The sequence below is a fragment of the Panthera leo genome, chromosome C1, assembly GCF_018350215.1.
Source record: "Panthera leo isolate Ple1 chromosome C1, P.leo_Ple1_pat1.1, whole genome shotgun sequence".
Lineage (NCBI taxonomy): Eukaryota > Metazoa > Chordata > Mammalia > Carnivora > Felidae > Panthera > Panthera leo.
The window spans coordinates 108,588,539-108,603,222 of record NC_056686.1 but is presented as its reverse complement, the minus strand read 5'-3'; the positions used below and the strand labels follow the sequence as shown (position 1 = coordinate 108,603,222).

The 14,684-nt window shown below is 34.9% G+C and overlaps 1 long non-coding RNA gene across 1 annotated transcript in view; it reads right to left on the bottom strand.

The window, feature by feature from the left end:
* LOC122228428 overlaps positions 1 to 14,684 on the bottom strand; it is a 44,441-nt gene that overhangs the window by 24,372 nt on the left and 5,385 nt on the right. The window contains exon 2 of the long non-coding RNA XR_006206582.1: positions 7,793 to 7,893. This is a non-coding gene — a long non-coding RNA (uncharacterized LOC122228428). The remainder of the gene's footprint in view (positions 1 to 7,792; positions 7,894 to 14,684) is intronic.

Below are 14,684 nucleotides of genomic sequence, written 5' to 3'. Positions count from 1 at the left end.
GTGGAATCTAAGTGATCAGCAGGACACGCGGTGAGCCCAGCGTCCTCCTACGCCACCATCTTCCAGGACATTTCATCCTAAAGCAGCAGAATATGCATTCTTCTCCAGTACACATGGAACATTCTCCAGAATAGACCATATACTGTTACACAAATCATCCCTAAGTAAGTACAAAAAGAACGAGATCATACTGCGCATATTTTCAGACCACAACACTATGAAACTCGAAATCAACCACAAGAAAAAATTTAGAAAGGTAAGAAATACTTGGAGACTGAAGAACATCCTACTAAAGAATGAATGGGCTAACCAAGCAGTTAAAGAGGAAATTAAAAGTATATGGAAGTCAATGAAAATGATAACACCACAACCCAAAACCTCTGGGACACAGCAAAGACGTTCATAAGAGGAAAGTATATAGCAATCCAGGCCTTCCTAAAGAAGGAAGAAAGATCTCAGATACACAACCTAAACTTACACTTTAAGGAGCTGGAAAAATAACAGCAAATGAAACCCAAAACCAGCAGAAGACAGGAAATAATAAATATTGGATCAGAAATTAATGTTATTGAAACCAAAAAAACAGTAGAACAGATCAACGTAAACCAGAAGTTGGTTCTTTGAAAGAATTAACAATTTTATAAACCACTAGCCATTTTGATCAAGAAGAAAAAGGAAAGGACCCAAATAAATAAAATCAAGAATGAAAGAGTAGAAATCACAACCAACACAGCAGAAATAAAAACACTAATAAGAGAATATTATGAGCAATTATATGCCAATAAAATGGGCAATCTGGAAGAAATGGAAAAATTCCTAGAAACATATACACTACCAAAACTGAAATATCAGGAAGAAATAGAAAATTTGAACAGACCCATAACCAGTAAGGAAATCGAATTAGTAATCAAAAATCTGCCAAAAGACAAGAATCCAGGGCCAGATGGCTTTCCAGGGGAATTCTACCAAACATTTAGGGAAGAGTTAACACCTATTCTCTTGAAACTGTTCCAAAAAATAGAAACGGAAGGAAAACTTCCAAACTCATTCTATGAAGCCAGCATTACCTTGATTCCAAAACCAGACATAGACCCCACTAAAAAGGTGAACTATAGACCAATTTCCCTGATGAACTTGGATACAAAACCTCAACAAGATATTAGCCAACCGGATCCAACAATACATTAAAAAAATTATTCACCATGACCAAGTGGGATTTATACCTGGGATGCAGGCCTCGTTCAATATCCACAAAACAATTAATGTGATTCATCACATCAATAAAAGAAAGGACAAGAACCATATGATCTTGTCAATAGATGCAGAGAATGCATTTGACAAAATACAGCATCCTTTCTTGATAAAAACCCTCAAGAAAGTAAGGATAGAAGGAGCATACCTCAAGATGATAAAAGCCATATATGAGCGATCCAACGCTAATATCATCCTCAATGAGGAAAAACTGAGAACTTTCCCCCTAAGGTCAGGAACAAGACAGGGATGTCCACTCTCACCACTGTTATTCAACATGGTATTGGAAGTCTTAGCCTCTGCAATCAGACAACACAAAGAAATAAAAGGCATCCAAATCAGCCAGGAGGAGGTCAAACTTTCACTCTTCGCAGATGACATGATACTCTATGTGGAAAATCCAAAAGATTCAACAAAAAAACTGCTGGAACTGATTCATAAATTCAGCACAGTTGCAGGATATAAAATCAATGCACAGAAATTGGTTGCATTCCTATACACCAGCAATGAAGCGACAGAAAGAGAAATCAAGGAATTGATCCCATTTACAGTTGCACCAAAAACCATAAAATACCTAGGAATAAATCTAACCAAAGAGATGAAAAATCTATACACTGAAAAGTATAGAAAGCTTACAAAAGAAATTGAAGAAGACACAAAAAAATGGAAAAAGATTCTATGCTCCTGGATAGGAAGAACAAATATTGTTAAAATCTCAATACTACCCAAAGAAATCTACATACTCAATGCAATCCCTATCAAAGTAACACCAGCATTCTTCACACAGCTAGAACAAATAATCCTAAAATTTGTATGGAACCAGAAAAGACACCGAATAGCCAAAATGATCTTGAAAAAGAAAACCAAAGCAAGAGGCATCACAATTTCAGACTTCAAGCTATACTACAAAGCTGTAATCATCAAGACAGTATGGTACTGGCACAAGAACAGACAGTCAGATCAATGGAACACAATAGAAATCCAGAAATGTACCCACAAATGTATGGTCAACTAATCTTTGACAAAGCAGGAAAGAATATCCAATGGCATAAAGACAGTCTCTTCAGCAAGTGGTGCTGGGAAAACTGGACAATGACATGCAGAAGAATGAACATGGACCACTTTCTTACACCATACACAAAAATAAACTCAAAATGGATGAAAGACCTCAATGTAAGACAGGAAGTTATCAAAAGCCTCGAGGAGAAAGCAGGCAAAAACCTCTTTGATTTGGTCGCAGCAACTTCTTAACACGTCTCTGGAGGCAAGGGAAACAAAAGCAAAAATGAACTATTGGGGCCTCATCAAAATAAAATCTTCTGCACAGCAAAGGAAACAATCAACAAAACTAAAATGCAACCGACAGAATAGGAGAAGATATTTGCAAACGACGTATCAGATAAAGGGTTAGTATCCAAAATCTACAAAGAACTTACCGAACTCAACACCCAAAAAACAAATAATCCATTGAAGAAATGGGCAAAAGACATGAATAGACACTTTTCCAAAGAAGACATCCAGATGGCCAACCCACACATGAAAAAATGCTCAACACCACTCGTCATCAGGGAAATACAAATCAAAACCACAATGAGATGCCACCTTACACCTGTCAGAATGGCTAACATTAACAATTCAGGCAACAACATGTTGGCGAGGATGAGGAGAAAGAGGATCTCTTTTGCATTGTTGGTGGCAATGCAAACTGGTGCAGCCACTCTGGAAAACAGTATGGAGGTTCCTCAAAAAACTAAAAATAAAACTACCCTATGACCCAGAAATTGCACTACTAGGCATTTATCCACGGGATACAGGTGTGGTGTTTTGAAGGGACACATGCACCCCATGTTTATAGCAGCACTATCAGCAGTAGCCAAAGTACGGAAAGAGCCCAAATGTCCACCAATGGATGAATGGTTAAATAAAATGTGGTATATATATATATACATATATATATATATATATATATATGTATATATATATATACACACACACACAATGTAGTATTACTCGGAAATCAAAAGGAATGAAATCTTGCCATTTGCAACTATGTGGATGGAACTGGAGGGTATTATGCTAAGTAAAATTAGTCAGTCAGAGAAAAACAAAAATCATATGACTTCACTCATATGAGGACTCTAAGTGACAAAACAGATAAACATAAGGGAAGGAAAACAAAAGTAATATAAAAATAGGGACGAGGACAAAACAGAAGAGACTCATAAATATGAAGAACAAACTGAGGGTTACTGGAAGGGATTGTGGGAGGGGGAGTGGGCTAAATGGGTAAGGGGCACTAAGGAATCTACTCCTGAAATCATTGTTGCTCAATTTGGGTACAAATTTTTAAAAATAAAAAATAAAAAATAAAAGGAGCTCCAGTTCAAAAACTGGACAAATTAGAGACAAATATTCAAAATCTGATAGTAAAAATTTTATGTTCTTTCCTAGGATAAAATGGAAGTATGTACCCAAGAGTAAAGAAACCTTTGTAAAGTCTTTATGAAATAATTTATTATAGCATTCCAAAACTACATAACTCTAAATCTATAACATCATAATTGTTTGATTTCCACCTTAGTTGGAAATCTCCCTGATATGTAAAAAAAAAAAAAAAAAAAAATATCAGGTAATGCAGTTGGATGGGTGGGTCATCCCCTTGATATCATTTAGAATGCAACCTATTTGAGGAAGTAAAAACAACAGTTCTTGTCTTACAAATCAAGTTTTTACAAAAACAAAAACAGGTCTCTAGAAGGAATTTGAAGCCCAACTACTCCTTTCACCAATCCCAATGGAATAAAATGTCATTCACTGGCTGTCATTCCCAGGGAAGTATTCTTAATCCATCTTCCCATTGCATCTTGGTAGCAGAATACCCAAGAAAAACACAACATAAACAATGGGTGGAAAAATGTTTTACATTTAACATTAACATTAAAAAAAAATGTCTTCTATAGCAGTTATTGGTCCCTGTTGGCCAGTAGTCTTTCTCAACAGCCAAAACAGTTCAATTGACCTGCCACATCCCTTTCTTCCTTCAGTGGAGAAACCCATCCTCTCCTAATGGAGGGCAGATATAACAGTGGGTTGCTCAGATGCCACATGATGCATATACTTTAAAAAGAAACAAAGGAGTTGGGGCACCTGGGTGGTTCAGTGGATTGAGCATCCAACTTTGGTTCAGGTCATGATTTCAGGGATCATGAGTTCAAACCCCTCATCACGCTCTCTGCTGTCAGCACAGAGCCTGCTTTGCATCCTTTGCCCCCTCTCTCTCTGTCCCTCCCCCACTCTCCGCTCACTTTACCTCTCAAAAATAAATTAAAAAACAAACTAACAAAAAGAAACAAAGGACTACTCAGAGAGTTAAACAAGGTGAGATAAGGTGTCACAAGGTGAAAATGCTGGCACAGGCCGAGTGGGCTCTATCTTGACTGGTAGGAAAGTATTCCGGACCCAATGCCCATTCTTGTGTGGCTAAGTGGGGATTGTGGGACTGCATACATGAAACTATCCTTCCAACAATTTCCAAATAAGATAGAATTCTAATATATTGTTTGCTAAACATAGGTTTATCTACTTTTACCTTCTTATTACAGAGAAGCTAGAATGTTTGGGTTTATTAATAAACATGTTTTGTGCCACATTGAAATTTTTCCTATGAGAAAGGACATATTTCCAGGAATTATGAAATGTAGTCACAAATTTGCCAATCTACAGAATGCTGCTGTAACAGACAGTCTACAATTGCTTACTTAGTTTTCACTAGAAATTAAGTTCTCTAAGGGTTAAGAATCCTAATCGATATATGGAATTGAAACTACTAGCAATAAGAGAAATAACTTCGTATGCAGGGGATAAAGGATTTTTTTTGGTAGGAAAATGTATGAAATATGAAAATACATTTCTGAAGGAAAAGAGTGATTTTGTCCAAAGCAGAATTATTAGTTATTCAGAATGAGAAAGAAGAAAAAAAAAAACTAAATGGATATAGAAAATAGGCAGAAACTCTTAAGTGGTCAAGTTGGCTAAAATGTAATGAATTTATAAAGTTTTTTTTTAATGAGCTTTAATATCAATAGTATGCCTATGCAAAATTAAAATGTAATTCTCTTTTACTTGTTAAAAGGAAAACATTTTCTTGGACTATCGTTCTGCTCTTGGTAAGAGATTATGAAAAGTTTTCCTTTACCTTTTGGGTAATTTGGGTTTTATCAAAATAATTTTCTTTGCTTCATGTTGTCAATATCACGTCTTTTATTACTTAGGAGAAGATTCAGTTCTTTCTCAAGGTTTTTCACAAAACAGTAACTTTCTGTATTTGCCTTAGAAGTCTTTGTCATTTTGATTTACTAGATAAACAACAGTATTCAAACCTTTTGGATTTTTTTACAAACTTTCCATAATTAAATTCTAAATGACTTTTTGACCTTGAGGCAACTTTGGGAATTACCAAAGGGTCCCTGGAACATCTCAAAATAATTTTCTCTCACTTTATAAAAGAGAGATGTTAACCTGACTAGATTTATTTGGTATGTTAAAATACACAAGAAAAATTGTCAAATAAGAAGTGATCCTAAACATTCTTTAGGTTATATTTGTATGGATATATGTTATTTATGTAAGTATTCCAGAAATTGTATGAAATTTTTAGAAATCTTATATGTCTGGGTGCAATGTTATCAGTCATCATTGTAGTTGTCTTAAAACGTATGCCACAGAAATGAGGGCACTTCCTTGTAATTTCATCATATTCTAACCAGATACTGTTTTACTCTGATGTTTTTACACAAGTGCTTCCTCTAAAAAGATTCCTGGAAAGGATTTTGACAAGTACAGATTTCTTATATCTTTAAGATCATACTACTGAGCAAGGTAAAATTTTTTTCAGAACTCTAATACATAGGTTCATAACACTGCTAACTGAATATCAAATGTTAATCAAGAATTAATTACATGGGACTAAACTAACTGATGACTATCATTATAATTTTTTTTTGACAGAGAGTGTGTGAGCAGGTGAGGGACAGAGGGGGACTGAGAGAGAGAGAGAGAGAGAGAGAGAGAGAGTCTTAAACAGGCTCCAAGTCCACCACAAAGCCCAACACAGGGCTTGAACTCATGAGCCATGAGATCATGACCTGAGCCAAAATCAAAAGTTGGAAGCTTAACTGACTAAGCCACCCAGGTGCCTCTATGATTATAATTTTTATAGCTGCTTGAAACATTGCTGGTTCTTCAATGTTTTGTTTTCCATATTTAAATAACCACTTTTCTCTTTTGTTTTAAGCTCCTCATAACTTATAGCAATTTGGTAAATTATTCTCTTATAAATAAAAAGTGGATATTTTTACTCACTCTCTGATCCCTGCAGAATTCAAAACTCTTATTAAACATTTCTAGTGTTTCATGATGATATATTAATGTTTGTAAGTTCAGTAAGAATCCATTGTAACAAGACACAACTGAGCAAGTCCTTGAATTGGCTTCTTATCCCAAAGAGGCTTTTAAAACTCTCACCTGATATTCTTTATTACCTGACAATTTTAAGAAACCAAGATGGATTTTATGGAGTCCATAAAACCCTTTAACTATCACCAAACTTTAACTGCAATATCATATTTGAGAATACTGTTGACTCTCTAACAACATAGGGGTTAAGAGCACTCCCACTCCCACACAATTGAAACTCCATGTGTAACTTTTGGGTCCCCCAAAAACATAACTACTGATGGACTAGAAAGCCTTACCGATAACTTAAACAGTCAATTAACACATATTTTGTGTCTGTATATATATATGAAAATGTTATTAAGAAAATCATAAGAAAGAAAAATACATTTACAATACTATACTGTATTTATTTTAAAAACCTGAACATAAGTGAACCTGCACAGTTCAGACAGTGTTGTTCAAGGGCCAACTGTATGCATGAAATCATTATTCTCACTGCACTTAGGTAAATAAGCATAGTTTAACAAGACTAGGCTTATTTTGCAAACAAGTGTGCCTTACTGTGATTGTCTTTTTTGGAAATTGGGAATAATTAAAGACAGAAAACTTAAGTTTTAGTATAAAACCGTAAAACACCCTTGTGGATATGCGATTCCAGTCCTATTCACTGTCTTTGAGGTTTTGCTATTTACCTATAAAATTGACTGGATCCTAAATTTTTCATATTTCCTCCAATATCTGGCTACAACTCTCCAAATTAACATTTTCAATTTTCTTCCAGCTTTTTGATTTGGAATCACTAAGAACAAAAATGCCCATTTTCCAGTAGCCCTGCAAGCTGAAGCTGGATTATGTAATATAAACTTCATAGACATCATCCCAATAGTTCATGTACGGACAACCTTTGTGCCTGCTGCCATGTGAACCACCCAGAAGGTTCACCAGTACACTTACTGACATCACCAGAAACATTCACATTACAGAAGATGCTTCAAGCCTAATGTCTAGGAGCCCAACATCTGGAATTGTTGGCTCATTTTCCTGTGGGCTCAGAAACTGATTTTTAGTCTGCTCCAACTATTACCTTTGTTTTTCTTTTGTTTCCATAGCAATGCTTCTTAATAAATATCTGCTTGCTCACACCATATAGGCCTCACTTTGGGAGCCCACCTGCAACACCACTTCCTGAAATGAAAAACAACTGTTTAATGAATTGACCTGTTATCAAGAGTAAAAACCTGATTCAGTGAGATGAAGCAATCTACAAATTCAACTTCTAGACTATAAAATTTTTTAAAGAAATTTCAAAGGCAGGGAATAAAGGGTAACAAATATGCCATCCCAAAATATGCCTTTTTAGCATAAGGATTGTTTAGAGCTGATAAGTTGGTTTTAGAAAGTAGAATTTAAATTACTTGTTGGCTATACAAGGAGAATTCTGTGCCATAGCAATTACTTCCTGCTGTATGTAGATCAACACATTTGGTATTATAAAAACTTAAATACAAAAATTACTTGTCACTTGACTAAAACAGGTTGATACTTTGTCAGGTACACTGTTGGATTTATTTGGTACCAATTGATTTGGCTCACGGGGGCTCTGGCTAAGAAATATACTTCAATCTCTTGATATCCTCCTCTTGAGAGCCATCACTTTATTCCCCCTAGTGCACTGGGTTTTCTCATGAGTCTTAAATTTCTGTGTGTAGCCAGCAGCACTATATCAGATCGTCTCACTGTGCTTGGAGAAACAGAAACAATATCAACAATGAAATGAACAGCAGAAACAATTCTTCCACGAACATGACATACAAATGAATTTTATGACAAGACAAGAGCAATTTAACCTAATGATGCTTGAGAGGTGCTAATACCAAATTTTTGGTCAATTTGTTATGTGTGAAAGGATGATCAAAAGGGATAAATTGTTAAAGTAATTAAATGAGGAGGCCAGTAGACCAGGTGGTACTAATGCCCTGGTAGCTCATATAAACAAAACCTAAGCTGGAATCAATGCACTGGAATCTAAGAAAATGAAATCTAAGAATAACCAAGTACAAAGAGCCAACCAGGCTTTCCCCAAAAAGGAAATTGTTTAACTATAAATAATCAAATAATCTCTGGCTTTGCTTCCACATGAATGTATGCTCAAATAAACTCTTTAAAATTATAATATACTTCAGTTTATCTTGCAACACTCTAATCTCTATTTCTTTCCTTCTAATTGCCTTGAATTTACTTTGCTTGTTTTTTTTTTTTTTAATTTCTTTAAGTGGAAGGTTGGGTTATTGATTTTAGGTCTCTCCTTTTTAACATAGATATTCTTACAGCTATCAGTTTCCATCTGAGTTCTCCTTTTGTTGCATTCTGTAAGTTTTGGTATATTATGTTCCAGTTCTCATCTACGTTAAAGTGTTTTCTAATCACTTTTGTGATTTCTTCTTTGATCAATTGTTTATTTAGGACAATGTTGTTTTGTTAATTTACCAAACTCTCCTTTTATTGCTTTCTAACTTTATTCCATTGTAGTTATTTTACATTTATTGAGTCTTAATTTATTGCCTAGCATTTGGTCTATTCTAGAAAATTTTTCATGTAAACTTGAGAAGAATACATATTCTAATCATTTGGTGTAGTGTTATAGAGTGGTCTTTTAATGTCCAGTTGACTTATATTGCTGTCAAAGCCCTCAGTTTCTTTGCTGATAATCTTTCTAGTTTGTCTATCAATAATCAAAAGTGTGTTATTGAAGTCTCCAACTATTATTGTTGAATGATCTACTTCTGTCTTAAATTCTGTCAGTTTCTGCTACATATATTTTGATGCTCTGTTGTTAAATATGCAATACATACATATTTTCAATAATTATATCTTCTTGATACATTGACCCTTTATCATATTTTTTGTCTTAAAGATTTTTTATCTTAAAATTTATTTTAACATATTAGCACAGTGAATTTAAGTCACATTTGGTTGTTGTTGGGATGGTATATCCGTCTCCATCCTTTTACTTCCAGCATATTTATGTCTTTGAAGCTAAAGTGTGTCTCTTATACACAGTATATACTTTAACAGGTTTTTATCCATTTTGCCATTTCATGTTTTTTAATTGGAGAATTCAACCCATCTTTATTTAATGAGATTACTGATAAGGTAGGATTTACATCTGGTACTTTGTTATTTATTTTCTATATGTAATGTACTTTTTGTTACTCTACCTCCATTGTAATCATCTTGGGTGTTAAATATGTGTTGTCTATTGTACCATTTTTATTCTTTTTGTTTTTGTTTTTTCCTATGCATTTTTGAATAATTTTTTATTGGTTGCCCTGAGGATTCCAATTAATATCTTAATTTATAACAACCTAATTTAGATTAGTATCAACTTAATTTCAGTAGTATACAATAATTTTGCATAGATAGATAGACAGATCCTACTTCCCCCTTTATTCTGGTATTGTCACAAAAATATCACTTTATTCATTGTGTGTTCATCAATATAAATCAGTAATTATTGCTTTGTGTAGTTAACTTTTAAATCATCTGATTTAAAAATGCAAAAATGTGCATTAATACCATCTATCATATTTACCTATGCAGTTACTTTCACTGGGGTTCTTCATTTCTTTAATGTGTATTGTATCCTTTTACTTGAGCCTGAGTGACTCCCTTTAATATTTCTCATGCAGGAGAACTATAATTGTACTTTCAAGTCCAGAATTTCCATTATGTAATTCTGATGCATTTATTGATATTCTCTATTTGGAAAGACATAATTCCCACACTTTCTCTTAGTGATTTGAACATATTTAAAATAGCTAATTTAAAGTCCAATAAGAACAATGACTGGACTTCTTCCGAGACAATTTCCATTCTTTTTTTTTTTTTTTCCTGGCTCTAGGTCATACTTGTTTTTTATTTGCATGTCTCATAATTTTTAATGTTGAATACTGTGTTTTTGGTTTTTTTTTTTATTTTAGAGAAAGAAAGAGTTCACATGCACAATGCACATGAGTTGGGGAGGGGCAGAAGAAGAGGGAAAGAGAGAACCCCAAGCAGGCTCCATGCTCAGTGAAGAGCCCTACCCAGGGCTCAATTCCATGACCCTGGGATCATAACCTGAGCTGATGTCAAGAGTCGGCCACTCAACTGGTTGAGCCACCCAGGTGCCCCAGAATACTGTACATTTTAATTCAGCAATCCCAGAAATAAAATTCTGCCCTCTCCCCAGGTTTGTTGTTGGCTCTGCCCAGTCCAGCTGTGATTTGCTTATTTAGTGACTTTTCAGAACTAATTCTTTAAAGTCTGTACTTTTTCCCCCCACATGTGGCCTTTGCAGTCTGTTCTTAGCTTTGTGCTTATCCAATGACTGAACAGAGATCTCCTTGAGTCCACAGAACCAATAAATATCCCAGTTTTTGCCTAGGGGTTCTGTGTGCACATTCAACAATCAGCTGAGTAATTTATACCTCCACTTTAGCTTTCACTTCCTGATGGTGGTGTGTAGTCTCAAGCTCAGCTAGAGACACTGGTTTATGACATTCTTATGTCTTCCCTGAGTTTGAATGTAGCCCCACCCATGTGTGTGACCTAACAGAATCTCAGAATATGTCAGACCTTTCAAAGAACCTATGAATAGCTCATTCCTCAACTCTCGATAAAACTTTTTAGTCTATTGCTCTCCCTAACTCTTATTGCCTCTGGCAGCTGCCAAATTAAAAGGCTTACTTGTAATTTTCTTCAACAGAAGCCCCCAGGAAGATAGCTGTTCACACTGGGTGACATTTGAGCCACTTTCTGAAATCAGGTCTTTGTTGAAGCAATCACACATGTCAAATAAAGACAATTCTGTAAGAATGAGGTTTTGAAACAGTTACACCATTCCAGCAGCATCTGTGACGCTTCCATAGAAACGTGTGCTATTATTTTTGAAGAGTATCACTGAGCTAGAGAACAAGAGATGGGACTAAGTCACATTAAAACACCACTAAGTTTGCTGTTATTACAGATGGTTGTTTTTCTTAAGTAAACATTCCTGGGAAGCTGTAGGTAAATTTCAGACCTCTGTATAAGTTGATTCTGACAATTTTTGAAACTTAAAAATGTCTTTTATGGAGTGGTAAATTTTTGGAAGTCCTTATTCCACTATTTTCACTGGCATCATTATATTTGTTTGGAATGGATTTTTAAATATTCAATAAATCTGCTGTTAACATGAGTTTGTTTCCACTGGAAGTTTACCTCATTTTTATTTTTAGGGAATTTTCCCTGGTTTTTTATTATAGAAAAACACATTGTATTTCATTAGTTTGAAAGTACTATTCCACTTTCTTTTGGCTTCCTTTATTTTTGTTGAGAAGTCAACTGACAATCCAATTATTTCTCTTTTGAAGATAATATGCATCCCTAGTAGCTTTTAATATTTTCCATTTTATTTTGCTTTTAATAGCTTATATTTATTCTGCTTTGGTGTATGGAACTTTGAATTTTTGAACCTTGATACCATTTATTAGTTTTGAAAATGTTCTCAGTCCTAGTCTTTGAATTTTCTTTCTTCCTCATTCACATTTGCTTCTTCTGGTAGAACTTCTCTTATCCTTTACCTAAACATTGAATATCCTAGGTTCTCACTTCCTCTTTTGTGTTTTCCGTGTATTTTTAATATTAATTCTTTATTCTACATATTTTATTGTGACATCAGTTGTAGCTAAGAAGGTCCCACTTCTGTTTAAAATATAGAAAAAAAAAGGCAATGCCACCTTGATCCTTACAACTCTCCTATCATCCAGTAAGTGATAAAGTTGCATAACCTATAAAATCATAACACTTTTTAACTCACAAGAGGGCTGAAAACACAAGGCAATCAGGTGAACTGGATTTTAAGGAAATTCAAAGCCTTTCCAAGAATAGACAGGATGCATGAACTCTTTCATTTTGGGCAAAGCAAACTAGGAAAAAGTAGCTGCCATAAAAATTAGAAAAAAATGCAGTTAAAAATTTTAACATTTTAAAAGTTTAACTATGTATTAACATATTAGTTGAAACAATTAGAATATCAGACACAAAGGAAGTTTTCAGTCACTTGCAAGGTTTTTCTCATTGACTTTCCACTAGACTCACAGAAAAGATTCACAAGTAAGAGAGATATGAAACACTGACTGCTTCCCTGGACTCTTCTCTTGCAAAGCAAAAACCTTAGGTTAGGTTACCAAGGAAGAGACAGAAAAATCTCCTGCCCCTAAGTCCTAGGCAAAGATACACTCTTTCTGATGTAAGGGTGTCAATGAAGACTTCTGTCCTTGGAGAAGGACAAGGAAAACTTAGTCAAACTGCTACAAACCAAGGACATCTAAAAATCAGATTTAAAAAAAAAGAAACATTACATAGAAAGAAACAAAGATGAGAATTGCATTATAATTACAATTAACGGATATTGCCAGGTCTCTTGAACTAGGTAGCTGAAATTTCAGAATTGGCAAATTGGTGTGACCAATTTTTCTTTTATTATAAATGCCTAAGACTCAGGAAATGGACATTCATCTGTCAGAAGTTTCCAAGTAATTTGCAAAGGATGCTATTTAATTCTGAAGGACACATAATTCAATTATGCTGTACCAGTTTTAAACAATCAAAGGAACAGTCCAGAAAAGAGGGATAATTGGAACTGATTTTTCTCTTCCTCAAAGCAGACCATTAGGAATAATTTCATCATGCCTTAAGTCACTCTTTGGGATGTCATAACAAGAATCCCAAGGCACTCTTCATGCAGACTTCCATTGAGTTCTTTCTTTCACTTAATCACCAATCTCTTAATGTGCCCTCACTACCCAAGCCCTTCTACTCTGCCCTGCAGATTATCAGTTCTCATTAGCGAAATCCTCTATATAGTAAATCTCTTTGAAAATTCCCTTCACAGTCTTGTTCTAAACAAACGCTAGCTTTCCCCTGAGGACTTACTTCTCTATTAGTGGGTTCTTTTCCTTTCCCCATGTCATGCACATTAAGCATAAATGTGCAGCTGGTTTTCCTTCTTCCACATTGCTATTTCCAGAGCACTCTTTCTTCCTCCTCTCTGAAACTTCGTAGGCCCTTTGAAGTCAATGCTGTTAGTTCATATCTCAATTCTTTTCCTACCTACCTTTCTTCCCTCACTATCCTTTATTGAGGGTTACTCACAGTTTTGCTATCTGCTTTCTGCCTTTCTCTAAAAGTTAATCCACCTAAAACTCTGGCTTTCAAACATATCTCAAATCTGACTGCTTCTCTTAGTGGCATCCTCATGTAAAGTATCCTCACCTTTCTCATCCTGACAAATAAAATAACTTCCTCCCTGGTATCTGTAAATCCAATCTTGCCCTTATGCAGTCCATTCTGTCAAATAAGTTAGAACAAGGCTCTTAAAATGTAAATATGTCACATAAGTGATTTCTCATCACACTTAGAATGAAACATAGAAGCCTTAGCATGGTCTGTAAGCCCTACATTTAGTGACCTCTTTTCCATTAACTTCTCCAAACTCAACAGTTACAAGGCCTGCTGATCTTGCTGTTCCCCAAACATATAAAGCACATTTCTGTCCAGAATTCTTCCATTTTCCTCCAAACTGTGTGGCAGGTACAAATGGTGCTCAGAAATTCTCAATCTTTAGCACAGATTAAGAGCCATCCCTGCAATATTGATTCAGAGAAACCTTGAACCTCCAGGTGTGAAGCACTTTAGACTCAAACTCTGAGTTGAATGCTGAGGATGAAAGTGTCAAATTACTGCATATCAGAAACACATGCATGTATTTGAAGTAACTGTATGCCCTTTCTCTTTACTTGATATGTTTTTGTTGTTTATGAAAAACTTTTTTTTATTTTTCAGTGATGCAGTACACAATGATATTTGAATTGGTCAGAGGAAGAATTTTTATTTTATTTTAAGTGACCTTAAGGGGTGCCTGGGTGGCTCATTCAGTTAAGTGCCCGACTCTT